The 17,873-nt window shown below is 41.7% G+C and overlaps 1 protein-coding gene across 1 annotated transcript in view; it reads right to left on the reverse strand.

Annotated features, from left to right (window-relative positions):
* The window catches only part of wnt5b (wingless-type MMTV integration site family, member 5b), a 121,587-nt gene that overhangs the window by 49,230 nt on the left and 54,484 nt on the right, over nt 1–17,873 (reverse strand). Inside the window, exon 2 of the mRNA XM_053650818.1 lies at nt 4,535–4,701. The gene's annotated coding sequence lies outside the window, so the exon portion shown is untranslated. The remainder of the gene's footprint in view (nt 1–4,534; nt 4,702–17,873) is intronic.

Below are 17,873 nucleotides of genomic sequence, written 5' to 3' on the forward strand. Positions count from 1 at the left end.
ATAACTAAAACACAACCACTCTGGATGGAGCTGCAAAAGACGATCCAGTAATTCCGCCTGGTATAAAAGACATCCGATGTTCAGAATGAACCCCTTAAACGTCCAGCGTATTACAGAGTTATTCATGTTGCTCGTGTTCATGTTATTCTGTAATGTTTATTAATTATTCATTCATTACAATGAGTCTAATAGGAAAGGTGCGTAATAAGTGGACCGGTTTTGGGAGTTTTAGAAGTTAACCCTTAGAAGCGAGATGGTGAGATATCCAGGTTGGGACGGGTCTAATTAGGGTTTTCCCACTTCCCCATGTCTCTCTGGCCTTTGCCGTATCTCTGTGTGAACGCTGAGGTGTGAGTTAGAGGCTGGTCGCGTGGCGTTAGGTGCCAACTTTCCTCTGTGAGGTCGGGACAGGGTTTCACTGCAGTCATGTGACCTTGCTGGAGGTGTGAGGGCTCAGTGATGGAGTGTAGGGGGTCCAAGCTGTCGCCTATACTCTCACTCTCTCCGAGCAGAGTCGTAGAAATAACCCGCGGCTTTAAACGCATCACAGAAAGCACCAATATATAGCGTCTTACGGTCGGCGCACGTCTGCCTCCATCGTCTTCCTCTCTCACACGTTCGTCCGGCCATCTCTCTGAAGAACGTACGCCGCCCTGCACCATTTTGCCATTGTTCCGATTGGATTAAGTGGCGCGAACACATGTACTGCTCCGTATCCGCTTTCATATGCAGTGCAACTCGACACGTGGAGCTCGACACGTGCATGAGAGAAACTCAAGTGCAGGATTGAAAAACCCTGGAAATTTAACAATGCCTAGCTGGGGTTTTTTTTTTTTTTTGAGCTGGGCAGGGGAGGGGGTTTATCAACCTGTAATTTGAAGCTTTGTCAGTTCTTCTAAACTAGCCATTTCTGGCTTAATTCCTGACCTGAAATCCTGAAGCGCTAATGCTAACCCGCTGTAGCAACGGACACGGAGAGCGGAAAAGCAGCTCCGTTACAGAAAACAAGCGGCTATATAGGATTTCATTTGGGCAGATCCTTATGCAAGTTTAGTTTTTGATTTCCTGAAGTTGATCTACTTAGATATTATATTCATAATATTGAAAAGTGTAACGAAGTTTAACCCCTTCAACTCACCGACTTGCATTCCTCGCTCGTAACTGCACACATTTTTAGTTATTTGTGCTTTTTTTTCTTCTTCTTCTTTTTGCTGAAAACTATTTAAACTGGCGAGATCGCAATCGCATGAAATCGTTCTGCGCGCTCTTTCGCGGTGTTGTTTGTTGGTAAACGAGACCTTTTTGTTGTACTCGTGTTCGACGCACGTGAATCGAAGAGGGTTTCGGCTGAACGTGTGGTGATGACGTCACACGGCGAGTCTCGGCCCGAATCTGCTGAAAATCTGCGGTAATTTTTTAAAAAATTGCGAACTCCTCCGAATATTGCGGAGTTTGCTTGATTATGCGTTAATCTCTGAAATCGGAAAATCCTGAAGGGACTGTTTATTAGTTTGACGTTGTGTCCTTCATTACCCACAATGCTGATAGTGCTGTCAGTCAGATTTAGCCCTTGCTTCATCTCTACCTGAAGACAGCGATGCAGTGGCGCTTTAGTCCTGTAGTCTGTCCAGATCCCTCTGCTCAAACAGCTTCGACTTTCACGTTAATAACGGCATCGATGCCGTCGCGCTCTTCATCTCGTAGATCGCTAATTAACGCATTGCATTCTGGGACTTTCAGCCTAACCATTCGTACTGACGTCTCTACGTTGGAGTTCTCATCTATATGACGTTGATTTGTTGAAGACGGCGACTGAGAAAAGAAGCTCTTGCGCTTTTGATTCGCTCTTTAGCTAACTGTGCTAGCAGTAACAACGATTCCACGTGACATCAGCACAGCGCACGACCACTAACTTTTACACGAGAATAACGTAAATACAGCACAAAGCAACAAATCAGCAGCAGACTATTCATATGCCAAGAATATGACAAATATTTCAATATAAATATATTTAACGTGTTTCAGGATGGATCCTTTAAGGGGTTAAAAAAAACATACATGTGAAAATGTGTGTGTGTGTGTGTGTGTGTGTGTGTGTGTGAGTGGTATATCAATGTCTAATTCTTGCTCTTTGTATCACTTAAATTTGCAGGAGCAGAAATATGCATTTATGTGTGTGTGTGTGTGTGTGTGTGTGTGTGTGTGTGTGTGTGTGTAGGAGTGAGTGCAGCCTGCAACCAGGATGAGGTTGAGCACACAGGGTTCCCCCCCGTGTGTGTGTGTGTGTGTGTGTGTGTGTGTTGTTGCCCGAGATGTGTGTGTGGGAGGTGGAGAGAGGGTGTGAGTGCTGTGTGTGGCGCTCCACATCCACTCAGCCAGGATGAGGTGGGGAGAGAGAGAGTCGGGGGGGGGGGGGATGGAGAGAGAGAGAGAGATGAGAGATGGATGACAGGGGGAGGCACACTGCTCTGCTTCGATCTCTCCACACAAATGCATTAGCCTCTTTACCACATGTGCCCAGCCCTCAGAAGCCACAGGCCACCCGCTCTCAGCACGGTGCACAGGCAGCCTGAGTGGCGCTCACAATCATCTGAGAGGTTAATGGAATATTTTCAGGTCGTATCGCTCGTATTCGGACAGCGCGTATTCAAAATAGTTGTGTGAAAAGTTTGAATAAATATACATCGACATTAAGGGAAAGGCATACAAATGCAGTAAATGTGAATTTGAGAAAATAACCTGCACTATGGTGGTTAAACAAGGCATATATATACCAAAAATGTATATATATATATATATATATATATATATATATACCAAAAATGAGTTTAGTAATTAAATGTTGGGTTTTTTTTACATGACACTCAATATGTGTGAGAAGTTTTACATCAAAGTATAGCTTATTGGTATTAAAAAAACTAAAAAGATACTTACAATGGGGGAAATAAGTATCGGACGCGTCAACATTTTTTTGTTGACGAGGTTATTCACATGAAATTTTCACCAGACATCGGTATTAACTCCAGAAATCCAAAAATATAAAGAATTCACAACATTAAAGTCCATAAATAAAGTTATGTGTAATAAAGTGGAATGACATGGGGAAAAAAAAGTATTGAACACGCTAAGAAAAAGCAGTTCTCCAAGGTAAGGCTGAAATCTGTAAGTAATTATATATTATATCTGTGTAAATGAATATCAGCTGGGTTAGTAAATTGATGGTCTATAAAAAGGCTTTTCGTTAACCAAAGTGTCACACAAGAAACATCTCATGATGGGTAAAAGCAAAGCGCTCTCCCAAGACCTTTGGAACCTTATTGTTGTGAAACATACTGATGTAACCGGATACAGACGTATTTCAAAACCACAAATGGAAGCAACATCACTCCGTCATCAACCGGCCACGCACAGGAGCTCCTCGCAAGATTTCTGACCAGGGAGTCAGAAGAATAGTCAGAAGAGTAGCTCAAGAGCCAAGGACCTCTCAGAAAGAGCTCCAGAAACACTTGGAGGCAGCAGGTACCATCGTCACAGAGAAAACAATAGGCAATGCTCTCCACTGCTCACACTCACCCGCAAGACTCCATTACTAAAGAAAAGGCATGTCGAAGCTCGTTTAAAGTTTGCTACAACTCATTTGGACAAGCCTATGAAATACTGGGAGAGTGTAGTCTGGTCAGACGAGAGCAAAATTGAACTCTTTGTCTGTCATACTACACACCATGTTTGGAAAAGAAATGTCACTGCACATCAGCCTAAAAACACTACAACAGTGAAGCTTGGAGGGGGAAGCATCATGGTGTGGGGCTGTTTTTCATCACATGGTACTGGCAGACGTCATATAATTGAAGGAACGATGAATGGAGTCCTTTACCGGGAGATTCTTGAGAAGAATCCGCTGCCATCCACCAGGATGATGAAGATGAGACGTGGGTGGAGCTTCTAGCAGGACAACGATCCAAAACATACAGCAAAGGAAACTCTCAATTGGTTTCAGAGAAAAATCAAGGTGTTAGAATGACCCAGTCAATCACCTGACTCCAATCCAATTGAAGAAGATTTAAAGACAATATGTTTAGAAGAACGGGCCGAAATCACAAATGAATACTGCGGCCCATTCATTTCTTCATACAGGAAGTGTCTTGAAGCCGTCGTTACAAACAAAGGCTTCTCCATTAAGTATTAAATACATTTCAGTTAGCGTGTTCAGTACTTTTTTCCCGTGTCATTCCACTTTATCACATATAACTTCATTTATGGACTTTAATGTTGTGAATTCTTTATATGTGTGGATTTCTTGAGTGAATACTGATGTCTGGTGAAAATGTCATGTGAATAACCTCACTGGAAATATACTTACTGAAAAAAATGTTGACGTGTCCAATACTTATTTCCCCCGCTGTATTTTAGGTCACACCTTTACAGCTCAATATCTTAAAGTCACCATATCATATGAATATTATTAATATTAACAGAGTTCTGTTTGTGTATATTTGGTCATATCCGTCAGACAATTTTAACCAAAACTACTTACAGTCCAATTGAGTTGAAGGTCTTGCTTTGAACACCCAAGTTCCAATCAGAAACCCACAGCTTTAACCACTGTCGTCAGCCTGAAGCAGCGGGTTTTCACCTCTCGAATTTCTTCACTGAGATGGCGTGATATCAGGTGATTATCCGCGATCCTGGTGTGACGTGCTTCTGCAGAATAAACACTGGTTTAGTAAACAGCTAACGTTGAGTTACGTTACAGCTTACATTATACACAGTATCACTGTGTACGGTACACAGCTATAAACAGTCATTTCCTCACCATCATCTCTCTCTCTCTCTCGTTGTTAATAATTTAAAAACAATGCAGAACTGCAAAGTGCAACGTCTTCTGTCCTGAGGACTTCGCCGTGCCAGAAAATGTACTGAACGTTTCAAAACGCTGACACTGGAGACTCCTTCCATAAAGTTTAAATAAACGTTTCCTTACGGAAATCTTCACAATAGCACAGATGTCTTAGTATAATTATTAGTATTGTATTACGTCAGGTGTCGACCATACAAGTCCCCGTACAAACAAAGTAGTTGTTACTATAGAAACGATAGCGTTACTGCGTTACAGCTGGAACTACAGAGCTGCTGTTCTAGAAATTTAAACACCTTCTAACCAATCAGAATCGAGAATTGAACAGCTCTATTGTATGATTGGCTATAAACAGAAGAATATATATATATATATATATATATATATATATATATATATATATATATATATATATATACACACACACACACACATATATGTCTGTGTGTGTGTGATATTTGTTATAGGCTTATGGAAACCTGCCAGCTCTATGAGGCACTCTGCCAAAAAATAAAAAAATAGATTTAATACCGCTGGTCTTAAGATCTCTGAATATGTTCTGAACTTTTGGCATGTCAGCAGCTTGCCTTCGGCTATTTTAGAAAATTCCTGATCAAGCTCAGGGTATGGAAATGAAAAAAGAAAGAAGAAGGAAGGGAATGTTCTAGAAAGGACAGCAGCATATTCAAACAGGAATGTGGTGTGTGCCAGCAGAATGCTGTTTTCTTCTCTCTCTCTCTCTCTCTCTCTTTCGGAGGCCTGGCCTGGCTGCTCTGTGTCAGAGACGTGGAACAGGCGGCATTACACAACAGGAAGTGAGGCAGGTCCCCGGAGCTTTAAGACAAATAGACCGGTTTGATCAAGTTTAGCGCCGGGCTCCCCAGAGCCTGCCTCTCAATAGTGGCGCCACTTCGCAAACACACACACACACACACACACACATGCAAGAGAAAGAGAGTGCTTACAGCTTCATCTAGCTTTCTGCTCGCTCTGTTTCTCCTACAACACGGGCAAAATGGCTGAGACGCGAGCGTGTGATGATATATTACCATCTACATCATGACCAATTCCTGAGATATCACAGATATCATGAGCACGTTCATAATCCTGGCTTTTACAATCCCAGGCTTACAATCTGATGTTAAAATCTATTTTCATACCATGTTCAATTTTCCTTCCTTTTTCCAGGCTAAAGAATTCATTTGAGTAGATTTTAAAGTAGGCCTAAATGTGAAAGATTCCCCTCCCCCTAACCTCATGGAAGGCTAAATCTAATGCTGTTGACTTTCTCAGTACTTCTGTATAAAACTTATTTGGGGGCGGGGCTACATTTAAACTCAGTATTTGATTACCCTAAATAAACTCCACAGCCTTGGATTAATCACCCGAGAACAGAAGGTGGCACCTGGTTCTGTGAGCCACAGAACCTCCATGCTAAGCTGGCTAGCTAGGTTACCCAAGCCAACGTATGGTTAAGTGTTATGGTTGTATATTATATTAGATTAGATTATATTCTGAGGTGCTGACAAATAAATTACAGACAATGAATCCAAATCGAGACTGAATACTGAAATTTCACTCATGTCTCTGTGAGCTATCTGATTAGCAGTTAGCTTGTTGGCTAGATTAGTTAGCTAATGAAAGTTATGATAAGATATAATGGCAAGCGGATATATCTTATTTGCATATTCATTAATATTCATATATCCTGGTAAAAAGGGATGATTCCCGGGCATTTTGAGCAAACACTTGGGGGCATGTACAGGACATCCTGAAGTGTTTTATTCCTCTTATACCACATCAGTTTCCCAACAATAACCATTTTTGATGTATTAAAGAATGACACGTTGTACTTTTTATCCAGTTATGGTTACATTTAATGTTGTGGAAGCTCCACAAAGCAAGATAGTACCAGTTATCACTTATTTTAAATCAAAATACTGATGAATTAAGTGATGAATGGAAAGCCAGGTATATACATTAGAACTGAATAATTAAAAAAAAAAACAGTAACAATACGTAATGATGTAAATCATGCACCAAAAAAAAAAAAAAAAAAAAAAAGCTTACAGTTGCAGGTTTTTATCGAATATGCGGCTGTTAATTTTAATTCTGCATTTGATTTGTTGGACAAATCAACTATGCAGTGTTAGCATTGAAGTAGTGAGTAATGATTTTCCACGGTTCTCTCTCTATTCATGGCGTACATCAATTCAATACTGAAAAACAAAAAAAAAAGTTTCCCAGAATACAGTGGATTCACTCCAGGAATGCCGGTTAAAGAATAACTAAAAACAGGATCTAGGAGCAATGGAGCCTTATGGAGAAGCCAAGTCTAGTCTTCAGCTGCTCATTAATACACACACACTCACACACACACACACACACACACACAATCAAAAGTTATCTGCACACTGTCCAGTCCTGCAATCTAAAAAAGCATGATGGAAAAAAAAAAGTCTCCAGTCAGCAAAAGCAAGTTACCATTGTTTCAGCTTGTCAAAAGCTTCCACAGAGGAGAGAACATTCCAGCACTCTGAGCCGGCGGGAGGGACGGGCCGAGCGGTATAGTGGTAAAACCAGGCACAGCCGACCACAGAGCTCCAAACACTCTCACAAAGCTTACACTGTGCTATTATTCAACATTTCAATGCTTATAATGCACATGAATATGAATCTTTCTTACTGTTGGTCTTGCTTATCTAAACACAAACCCGTACGCACACACTACGGCAACGTAGTCGGGTAAAATGACCACACACTACTGTGCTTTCCCCATGTCTGGACGTAATAATGTAGAACCATTTTTCAAGCAAACAGGCAAAATGGACAAAAACTAAAGCTGAGCATTCTGTCGTATGATTTTGAGCCTGGAGGGCTCGGTGGTTTAGTGGTTAGCACTTTGCGTCGCACCGCCAGGGTTGGGGGTTCGAATCCCACCTACAATACTCTGTTTGTACGGAGTTTGCATGTTCGGGGGTTTCCTCCGGGTACTCCGGATTCCTTCCCCAGTCCAAAATAACGCATTGTAGGCTGATTATCTAAACATTTCCAAATTGTCTAGAGTGTGTGATTGTCCTCCCTGTCCAGGGTGTCCCTCGCCTTGTGCCCCACGACCCTGTGTAGGATTAGCGGTACAGTAAATGGATGGATTTTGTGGGCCTGATCACATATCGTAAACAAATTCTTTGGTCATATATCACTACATATAACCTAACAGGTTAGTGCCATTGCCACCAAAGACGGCTGATGACACAGTTCTGGAAATGTGTGTGAAAGCTGCTCCAATACTATCATCTAAAATCCCCCAATAGGATTACGCCACACTCACAGGACAGCTACAAACGCGACAGAAATATGGACGGAACCCTCCGAATGTTTGTGTTTAGGAAAGCACGTTCTCTGCACCAGCCTGGATTGATGACATAAGCAAAATGTAGTCATTTTCTTTAATAGTTAGAGGATCTGTCATGGAGAACGCACTTTATCATACAGCACGTTATAGAATTTATCCCAGGGTTTTATTGCGATCGTCTCGTACATTGTGTTAAAAAATAGTTCTCACTAAGTGTTTGGTGAAGAGGTCTATTTGCACCCTGGGGGAAAGTATTTACACACTTAAACACCAAAAAGAGAAATAAAATGTACATGGCACAGAATATATATGAGCTGTATGTATTGTATATCTAAATATTGCTAAAAAGTATTTAAATGGTATTTTCTTTGACTATATAGGCTCAATCATAAAAAACCGTATCATTTCAAAGTCTCGATTAGCTAAACACAGCACTGCGAAGTAGTTCGTTTAGCTAATGTTGCTGCTCCTCCAATAGCTAGTAGCTAGCAAGCTAGATGATGTTAGGCTAAGTATATTTGAAGATAAAAACAAAGTGCTATCAAGCTAGCTATTGATCCGATTCTAATATTTTGTTTTAAAAAAAAAAAAAAAAACACTGTGCGAGTTTCCTAACAGGTTAGCTAACAATAGTCTATTTATTACACTGTATGATTAAAACAAGTAGCTAAGTTTGCTAGCAAAAGTGTTAGCCACCATCCTTTCACATGGTGACGGGTTGTGTTTAAAAGCGGGAGAACAGCATACATGGACATGATTCCTCTTTTCACCTAGGTCTAAGTAGCCTCTCTAAAATATTACATTATAGAAGGAAATTTTTAATCAGTTTAGGAGTGGGAGGAGTACAAGGCGCACACTGATGACATCAGAAGGCAGCGACAGGCTAACAGGATGTCATTCCAAGAACATGTTTTATTATATACAAGTTAGATTATATAGTTCACACTATTCCTTCTCTCAGTCCATTTCTTTCTCCAAAACATCCTTTCATCCACTTGTTTACTTTCGGTACACGTCTCTCTCTCTCTCTCAGTCTTTGTTTCTCTTACTCTCTCTCTCTATCACTTTGTCTGTCTGTCTTTCATTGTCTTTTTCTCTCACTCACTCTACATCTCCCTCTCTTACTGTCGCTCACTCTCTCTTTGTCTTTCTTTCATTCTTTATCCCTCACTCACTTTCAATCTCACTCTCTTTGTCTTTCTCTAATTCTTTATCTCTTTCTCTCACACACACACACACAATCTTTCTCGTACTCTGCCTCTCACTCTCTCTCTGTCACTCACTCAGTCTCTCTGCCACTCTCAATCTCTCACTCGCTATCTGTGTCTTTCACTCTGTCTCTCTATCTTACTCTACCTCTCAGTCTCTCTCTCTCTCTCTTTCTGGGATTTAGAAGCTTGCAGTATGAAACGCAGCAGTGCTGCTTGTTTGCTTCAAGGCCATGGAGGAAAGTTATAAAGAATCTGATGTTATCACTGCAAGGTATTCAAAATATCCACTTCAACCTCTCTCTCTCTCTCTCTCTCTCCTCCCTGCTGTCTCTCTTTCTTTCATTTCCTACATCTCCATCCCATCTTCTCTGACAACCCTGACCTTTCTCTCACCCTCCCCACAATTCACCTCGACCTCTGTCCATCATTGCTGTATTTGCACAGGCTACTGTTTGTAATATATCCTGCATGTCCACCTCCTTCTCTTCTTTCACACACATGCAATTTTTAGACTCCTGCTTTCCATCCTCTCTATCTTTTCATTCCCTCCTTCTCTGTCTATCCTCACTAGACTTCTGGGAGACCATGGCAAGTGTTTCACTTTTTTTTCTGCTTCCACAGGCTTTTTTTCCCCCTCAAGCTTTGTCACTCAGTGCGACATGTCCTGTCACATGGTCCATTCGCTTCAACAGACACATGGCCAGAGAAGCGCTGGTGTTGGCTCCCTCTTTCCATTTCTCTCCATCTCTCTCCATCCCAGTGGCAGAAAATGGGAACCAGTCTCCATCAGATGTGTATCTGCCCCTTCAGATGTGTCTCCGAGCAGCAGTATGGTTATCTAGGGCTAAAATCACGTGTCTAGAGTCTGTGTGTCTAGATAACTGTTATTAATGTTGTGTTTCTGGAGGCATTTGGTGCGAGTAGAGCAAGAACAGAGTCACAGTGCAGAACACAACATTTTGTTCAACAGTGTGTGTGTGTGTGTGTGTGTGTGTGTGTGTGTGCTCGTGCCCTGACACACTAATCCCACACCCGTCTGTACTGCATTCCGTAAAGTACACCAGAAATTTTGACATAAGCTTGCTAGAAGTGGCCACTGCATAGCAAGGACTTGCACTGTATTTATATCACAACACTGCTGAATTATTGATTCTGAAAATCTAGAATTTTCTAGATTTCTGCGGAAGTATAACCTAAAATATTATCAGTCCTACAAGTAGATAAAGAGAACCCAATTAAACAGATGAGACAAAAATATTATACTTGGTCATTTATTTATTGAGGGAAATGATCCAATATTACATATTGAGTGGCAAAAGTATGTGAACGTTTGCTTTCAGTATCTGGTGTGACCGCCTTGTGCGGGAATAACTGTAACTAAACGTTTGCGGTAACTGTTGATCAGTCCTGCACATCGTCTTGGAGGAATTTTATCCCGTTCCTCAGTACAGAACAGCTTCAACTCTGGGATGTTGGTGGGTTTCCTCACATGAACTGCTTGCTTCAGGTCCTTCCACAACATTTCTATTGGATTAAGGTCAGGACTTTGACTTGGCCGTTCCAAAACATAAAAAAAAACAAAAAAAAAAAAACACGTGTTGTTATTTAACAAAGATATATGAATAATCATCAGTTATGTGGTGAAGCTTTCTGTAAGGAGAGGTTTAGTTAACATTTATAGAAGGAGTCTCCAGTGTCAGTGCTAAAATCGTAACAGGAAGTTTTCCAACATGCGAGAGTGTTCAGGAGAGAGGAATTAGAGCTTCGTGGATTCTTGGTATCATAATAAGCTGCATTTGTGTTTGTCTATTAATGAGGAAAGAAAAATCACAGCTTCTATAACATGAGATAACAGCAAGTAAGCTTAAATGTGACTATAACCTGAACTTTTATTCTTTATTTAAAAAAAAAAAAATTCATTGGCTGTGGTATAAGTGGAATAAATCATAGTGGGACATGCTGCTATTGGAAAATAATCAACTGGGTGGTTTTTGGTTTTTAAATCTATCTAAAAGCATTAAAATGTGCGAAAGCTTCTCCTCATATCACAGTAGCAGCAGTATATTTCAATCAGAAAAACCTCCATCACTCTCAACCCTTGGGACATGATTATCAGCACTGATTTATGGTTAATGCTCAGGTTTTATGCCATTTTTTTTTTCTTTCCACCCCATCATACAGGAATTCACATGTACTATACTGTACTATGTTTGGTCCTTAGGTTGTGGCGGCCATTTTGAGTAAATTTATAGCCCAAATCTTGATTACGCCAAAAAATCAAACAGTCAAATAAAGAAAATGTAAAAACGGTGGTGTAGTGGTTAGCACGTCTGCCCCGCACCACCGGGGATGGGGTTCGAATCCTGCCTCTGCCTTGTGCGCGTGGAGTTTGCATGTTCTCCCCATGCTTCGGGGGTTTCCTCGGTACTCTAGATTCCTTCCCCAGTCCAAAGACCAGTTCTGGGCTCATTGGCATCTCGAAGTTATCTGTAATGTGTGTGCGAGTGTGCCCCGCGATGGGTTGGCACCCGATCCAGGGTATCCCGAGCTCCGTGGGATAGGCTCCAGGCTCCCTGTGACCCTGTGTAGGATAAGTGGTATGGATAGATGGATATTATTGAATAGAATAATAATAAATCCTAAAAATGGAATATTGCTTCGTTCAACTTAACACAGAAGTGCGAAATCAGAACTCAGACATTTTTCAACCTCCAAAGCTAAAGCTAATGCTAATATACACAGTATAACTCATTAAATGGTAATGAGTTTTCTGAGTAGTTTCTATTCTACGAGCTTCAGTCGAAAGCAGCATAACACGATGATGATGTAGTTCTCTGCTTTCAAGAGCGCACGATTTGAGACTCCGCCAATGAAAATATGTGTCTATTGGAAATTCTTAACAGCTTATATGCTGTACAGCATCGGTTTTAGGACAGTAATTGATGTGGTTGGGTTTTTTTAATTTAGGAAAGTGACCCATAATACTGAAAATACCATAAGCGAATACTATAAGTGAGAATGATTATTCCTCCTCATTATCATTATTACATCTCGGAGTAATTTGCAAATTCAACGTCAAGCTACTTGAGTGTTAAACCCTTCCTGTTAAATAAGTGTAAAACCTGCTCCGACAGCAACGAGAGGAAAAGAGGAAAGGTGAAAACAACCGAGGCCACGACGACCCCATCACGGCGCCTGTGTTAATTCATCTGAACAACATCTAGCCACTCGTGTTTCAGCAGCGATGACACAAGACTTCAATTAAAGCCAGGCCAAGCAGGGAATTCACAGCGGCCCTCAGCAGCCCACGCCATTGATTTACTCTCCGGCACAGACGAGTCCGGGGCCTTCCTGCGATCCCATACCATATGACCTGAGCCCTGAACAGCCCTCTGAGGAGCAAACATCCCTGCCTGCCTGTCTGAACACACACACACACACACACACACACACACACACACACACACACACAGACACACACACACAGACACATTTGTTAATGCTCTGCTGATACTGCTCTCCTCCCTCTTTCTCCCTCCTGAAAAGACGTTCCTCGGCTGGATTAGAGTTCGACATGATTACAGATTTGGTTGCAGATGCGTGTTTTGTTTACGGGGACTAAGTGACTTCTGAAAAAGGCTTTCGGCTCTGAGAGCTTTTTCTCCCCGATTCCTCTGAGGCCAACCGTCAAGCTTTTGGAGAGAGTTAGCGGGGAAAAGAAAGAGAGAGAGAGAGAGAGAGAGAGAGGGAGAGAGAGAGAGAGAGAGAGAGAGAGAGAGAGAGCGAGCAAGTGAGACGAGGAAAAAGGGAGATTTTTTTTTTTTTAAACATTTTTTTTTTGGAGCAGAATTTGTAATATGCTAAAATATTCAGCACTCCAATGAGGTGAAAATATATCACCAGAAACCGGGGGCAGTGGGTGGGGTGGGAGGTGGGGGGTGGGGGTGGTGGGCTTTTAATTCAAAGCATCCGACCATCTTATTCATATTTAAAGGATAAGACCTCAGCGCAATAAGCGAAAGCAGCTTTGCATATGAGATCACAGCCAATTAAATTGACAGTTTCTAATTCAAAGAGGGAAGTCAAGCCAGGAATTTCTCAAAACTTGCCCCTGAGAAGAAAAAAAAAAAATATTGTTCTCTTACCCTAGTATACGACCTGTCCTGAGTGAGACAGAGAGAAAGAGAAAGAGAGAGTGAGAGAGTGAGAGAGAGAGTTTTGAAAGTTTAAAAGTAATTGATTGTTATTGTGAATGTGTGCAGCGGAGATGAATTATGACGCAGGTCTTTGGACACAGGGGTCGCACGGTACAGACATTATTTCATCTGTTTAAAAGCGTCCTACTCAAATAAGTCCGTGGCTCTGGAGTTTGTCGCGAGGATGAAAACCAGGTAAGCAATGCTCATCTGTTGGCCATAACTCAAGCAGGAACCGCTTAGGGCAGAGAATAACAACAACAACAAGAACAACAACAACAACCACCCTTCTGTGTATGACGCGTATATCACAAATACAAAGACAGTAATGAAAGATTAACTCATTGTGATAAGTACAAACAAGTTCATTCGGTTGTTTGGGGATTAGTCTGTCCATATATCCACGGAGAGTTGAGCTGTCGGAGATAATTGCAAAGGTATGGTTCTAGCATTTCTTTCCCCACCGTTTTTGGTCACCTGTCAGCTCCCACCCTCCAGCCAGATCTCCCCTATTATACAACAGCTACTAACCGTGGAGGCTGAAGACTAACACGTGTGTCCTCCAAGACACGTGAAGCCAGTCACCTGTATCTTTTCAAACAGGGCAGCGTAACACACTCAGAGGAAAGCGCTATCCGCCCTCTTCCACATACATGAGCTCACAGACGCTCAGGATTAGCTAGTGCCTTTGTGACTGACAGGGAGAGAAATTGTATACCCCTCCCACCTAGAGACCACGCCTTATTTGTGCTCCACAGATATCTGCAGAAGTCCCAAAAAATAGGGTGAATGTTTTTCCGTCACGCCACTTGCAAGCCGTACACGTCCTCGCATTTTAAACTCTGCTCACCTCAAAAAAAAAAGAAAGAAAAAAAGATTCAATTCTGCAGGAGCACCGCAGACATTTCGAGAGCCGATATGTGATTACAAACTGCACTGATTAGGATTATGTCTATTGTTGGAAGCGCTATGCAAATAAAATTGATTTGAATTGATTCACTGTCCTGTGAAGAAAACACGATATGAAGGATAAGCCGACTGCGGATAAACACCCATCCGCTACAGCATGCTTTCAGCTCATTTAATATATTTGCTCATAATTTTATCCTTAAAAATGTCTGTCCTTGAGACAAGCAGCGATGAAGAAGAGTGTCCTCCATGTTGGAGAAAAAAAAAACAACAACCTTTATGCACTTTATGGATGATACTAATAATCAATTCATTAAATAATTATAACAGAGCCATAATATGCATTTCATTTTGGCCTCAAATGTCATCCCATAGATTTCTGTGACATATCGCGGTTACATCAAACTGTCAGACAGTGGCATTGGACTTGAGCCGATATCACGTAAGAAAAATGGGCTCAAGTCCAAGGTCAGAACCAAGGTCAGAGTAAAAACCCATCTGTTTGCTGAAACTCCACCCTGTGCGCATAACTCTTGCTCAACGTCTGAATAGTGCTCAAGTCAGGAATTATGTCTGAGGTCTGAACAGCGATGTGCGCAATTATATTATTAAACCTTCGCTATATTTGCTTAACTCGACTGTGAGTACGGCCCTTAGCTATCAAGGTGTTACTGCTGCGTCTGTTAAACTAGCTCCTTAACCAACATGATCTTCGCATAAATATGATAATGTATCAAAATATATGTAGATTTATGACCCTGAGATAATATCCTGCAGGACTGGGAATCGATAGCTCAGTGGTTAAGACGTTGGAGCCTGATCAGGAGGTCGTGGGTTCAAATCCCAGCACTGCCAAGCGTCCACTGTTGGGCCCTTGAGCAAGGCCCTTAACCCTCAACTGCTCCGTTGTATAAATGAGATAAATGGAAGTCGCTCTGGATAATAGCGTCTGCCAAGTGCCTTAATTATAAATACAAACTAAATAAAAAACACAGTATATAATGCGCCTAAATGTATTTCCCAATCTTGTTTACGTTGAACAAAACTGCTCCTGAGTAGGTTTGGAGATTACTGGCTCGTTGTCTTAGCAACAAGTCCGACAAAAGCTTTTGGAAAGATCGGAAAACTCCGAGTTTGTGTCAAATCCGCTAACTCTGTAATCCGTCCATGAGGAACATTGCCCTGATCTGTGGAGTTCATGACGGGTTGCTGAAAAACGGTGCGTATTTGGAAAGGCCTGGCAAACAGCAAACAAGGTGAGGAGAAATGAAATAAATGAAATAACAGTCTTGTGATTGTCAGAGCTTGGAACGATGCCTGCAGCAGCGCCTGAGCGCGAGAAAGCGAGACACAGAGAGAGCGAGAGAGTGAGTGTGTGTGTGTGTATATGTGTGAAAGTGTGAGAAGGACAGGGGAGGGAGAGAGAGCGAGAGAGGAAGAGGAGTGGTGGAGATTTAGAGGAAGGCAGAGGGAGGTAGGAAGAAGGTGAAAGGGTGACGATGCAAGGAAGAGAGTCTGAAAAGGAGAAGTGAAAGGATGGAGAGTTAGAGAGAGAGAGAGAGAGAGAGAGAGAGACTGAAATGATACGGTCAGCATGCAGGCAGCAGAGGAGATGAAACCAAACGACAGCGAAAGGAGAAAACTGCAATAATATAGAAGGCATAAAAAAAGCACATAGATGTGTGCTGGTCTCTGGGAGCCTGATGTGTGTGTGTGTGTGTGTGTGTGTGTGTGTGTGTGTGTGTGTGTGCTCAGCAGTGGTCCAGCTTTCTGCCGCCCAGCAGGAAAAATCCCATCATTCTCCACATTCCATACACATTCCAGCTCTGCTTTCACCTCTGCCCCCTCCTCTCCTTTTTAAGCCTGCCTTCACAGCAGACCTGCTGGGGTAAAGGACTCTCGCCTGAGCTCTTTCCCCCTCCTCCGTCCCTCTTCCCTCACTCACCCTGACCTCCATCTCGCTCCACAGATCTGCTTCAGAGATATTTTTCACGCCCTTATAACTCTAAATTAAATACCTACAGAGTTGACTTGATTATTGTGCTTGCTCACTTTTATTTATTTATTTATTTATTTATTTATTTTTACCCAATTTAGTCATATCTAACTTCCAGCTACTTGCTACTGTAAGTCACACAAAACCTACACTATATACAGCCAAAAGTATGTGGACACCTGGCCATCACAGTCATATGTGCTTGATGAACACCCTGTTCCAGATTTATTCCCCCTCTGCTCTTATAGTAACCTCCAGTCTTCTGGGAAGGCTTTCCTCTAGATTCTGGAGTGTGGCTGTAGGCACAAGAGATCAGGTACTGATGATGTGTGAGGAGACCTGGGGTGCAGTCTGTGTTCCAGTTCATCCCAAAGGTGTTCAGTGGGGTTGAGGTCAGGGCTCTGTGTAGGCTTCTACACCAAACTTGGCACAGCATGTCTTCATGGAGCTGGCTTTGTGCACAGGTGCATCGTCATGCTGGAACAGGTTTGGGCCTCCAGTGAAAGGAAATTATATATAAATGCACTCTAGACAACCGATTTTTGGTGCAAAAGTTTTGGGACGAACCACATAGGGGTGTGACGGTCAGGCGTCCACATACTTTTGGCCATATAGTGTAAGCCTCGTAAGAAAATCTTGGCCTTGGTTTTTGAAATATCTTGATCATACGCTGATATTCTCCACATGACGGTCAGAATGCTCATCGGCTCGTGTTTAAACGACAGCAAACGCCACCATTTACGATACTCAGCAAACGCACAGCAGAAATGGGAAGTATTCAATATCAAGCTATTTATTATGTTTCACTGGTCCCATAACCCAATAACGTCCAAACAGCCACGATAAAACCTCTTATAAATAGTGATGAGCCGCTTAACATGATAAAACTATCCTCGTTATCATCACGTATAGACTGATATAGTAAAATATATAGAATATATATACCTATATATAATATATATTGAAAAACAGCACTGCTTCCATTTCAATAAAACCGTCATAGAAAAAATATCGTTAGTCTCATCGATTATATCGCAATACACTTTTCTAGATATAATGGGTATTGCCATATCATTAAATATTCAAGATATCATAAACAAACCTCTATATCTATTGTCATACATATGATACGCTGTAGAAAAGTATCATAATACACAGATCTTTACATAGACCAATTAAAGACTCTTTCATGTCTCTGACTGCATTCGGATGCTGCCGTGCGTCTGATGGAGTCTCTGGCTTGTAATTGGTTAAATTTCAGTAACATAAAGCCACAAGACACTTCAGGTGTACTGTTAGGTCCTCATAACAACAACCTGAATAATTCGATTTAACAACATGAGAACTATTT

Source organism: Ictalurus furcatus, chromosome 19 (assembly GCF_023375685.1).
Source record: "Ictalurus furcatus strain D&B chromosome 19, Billie_1.0, whole genome shotgun sequence".
NCBI lineage: Eukaryota > Metazoa > Chordata > Actinopteri > Siluriformes > Ictaluridae > Ictalurus > Ictalurus furcatus.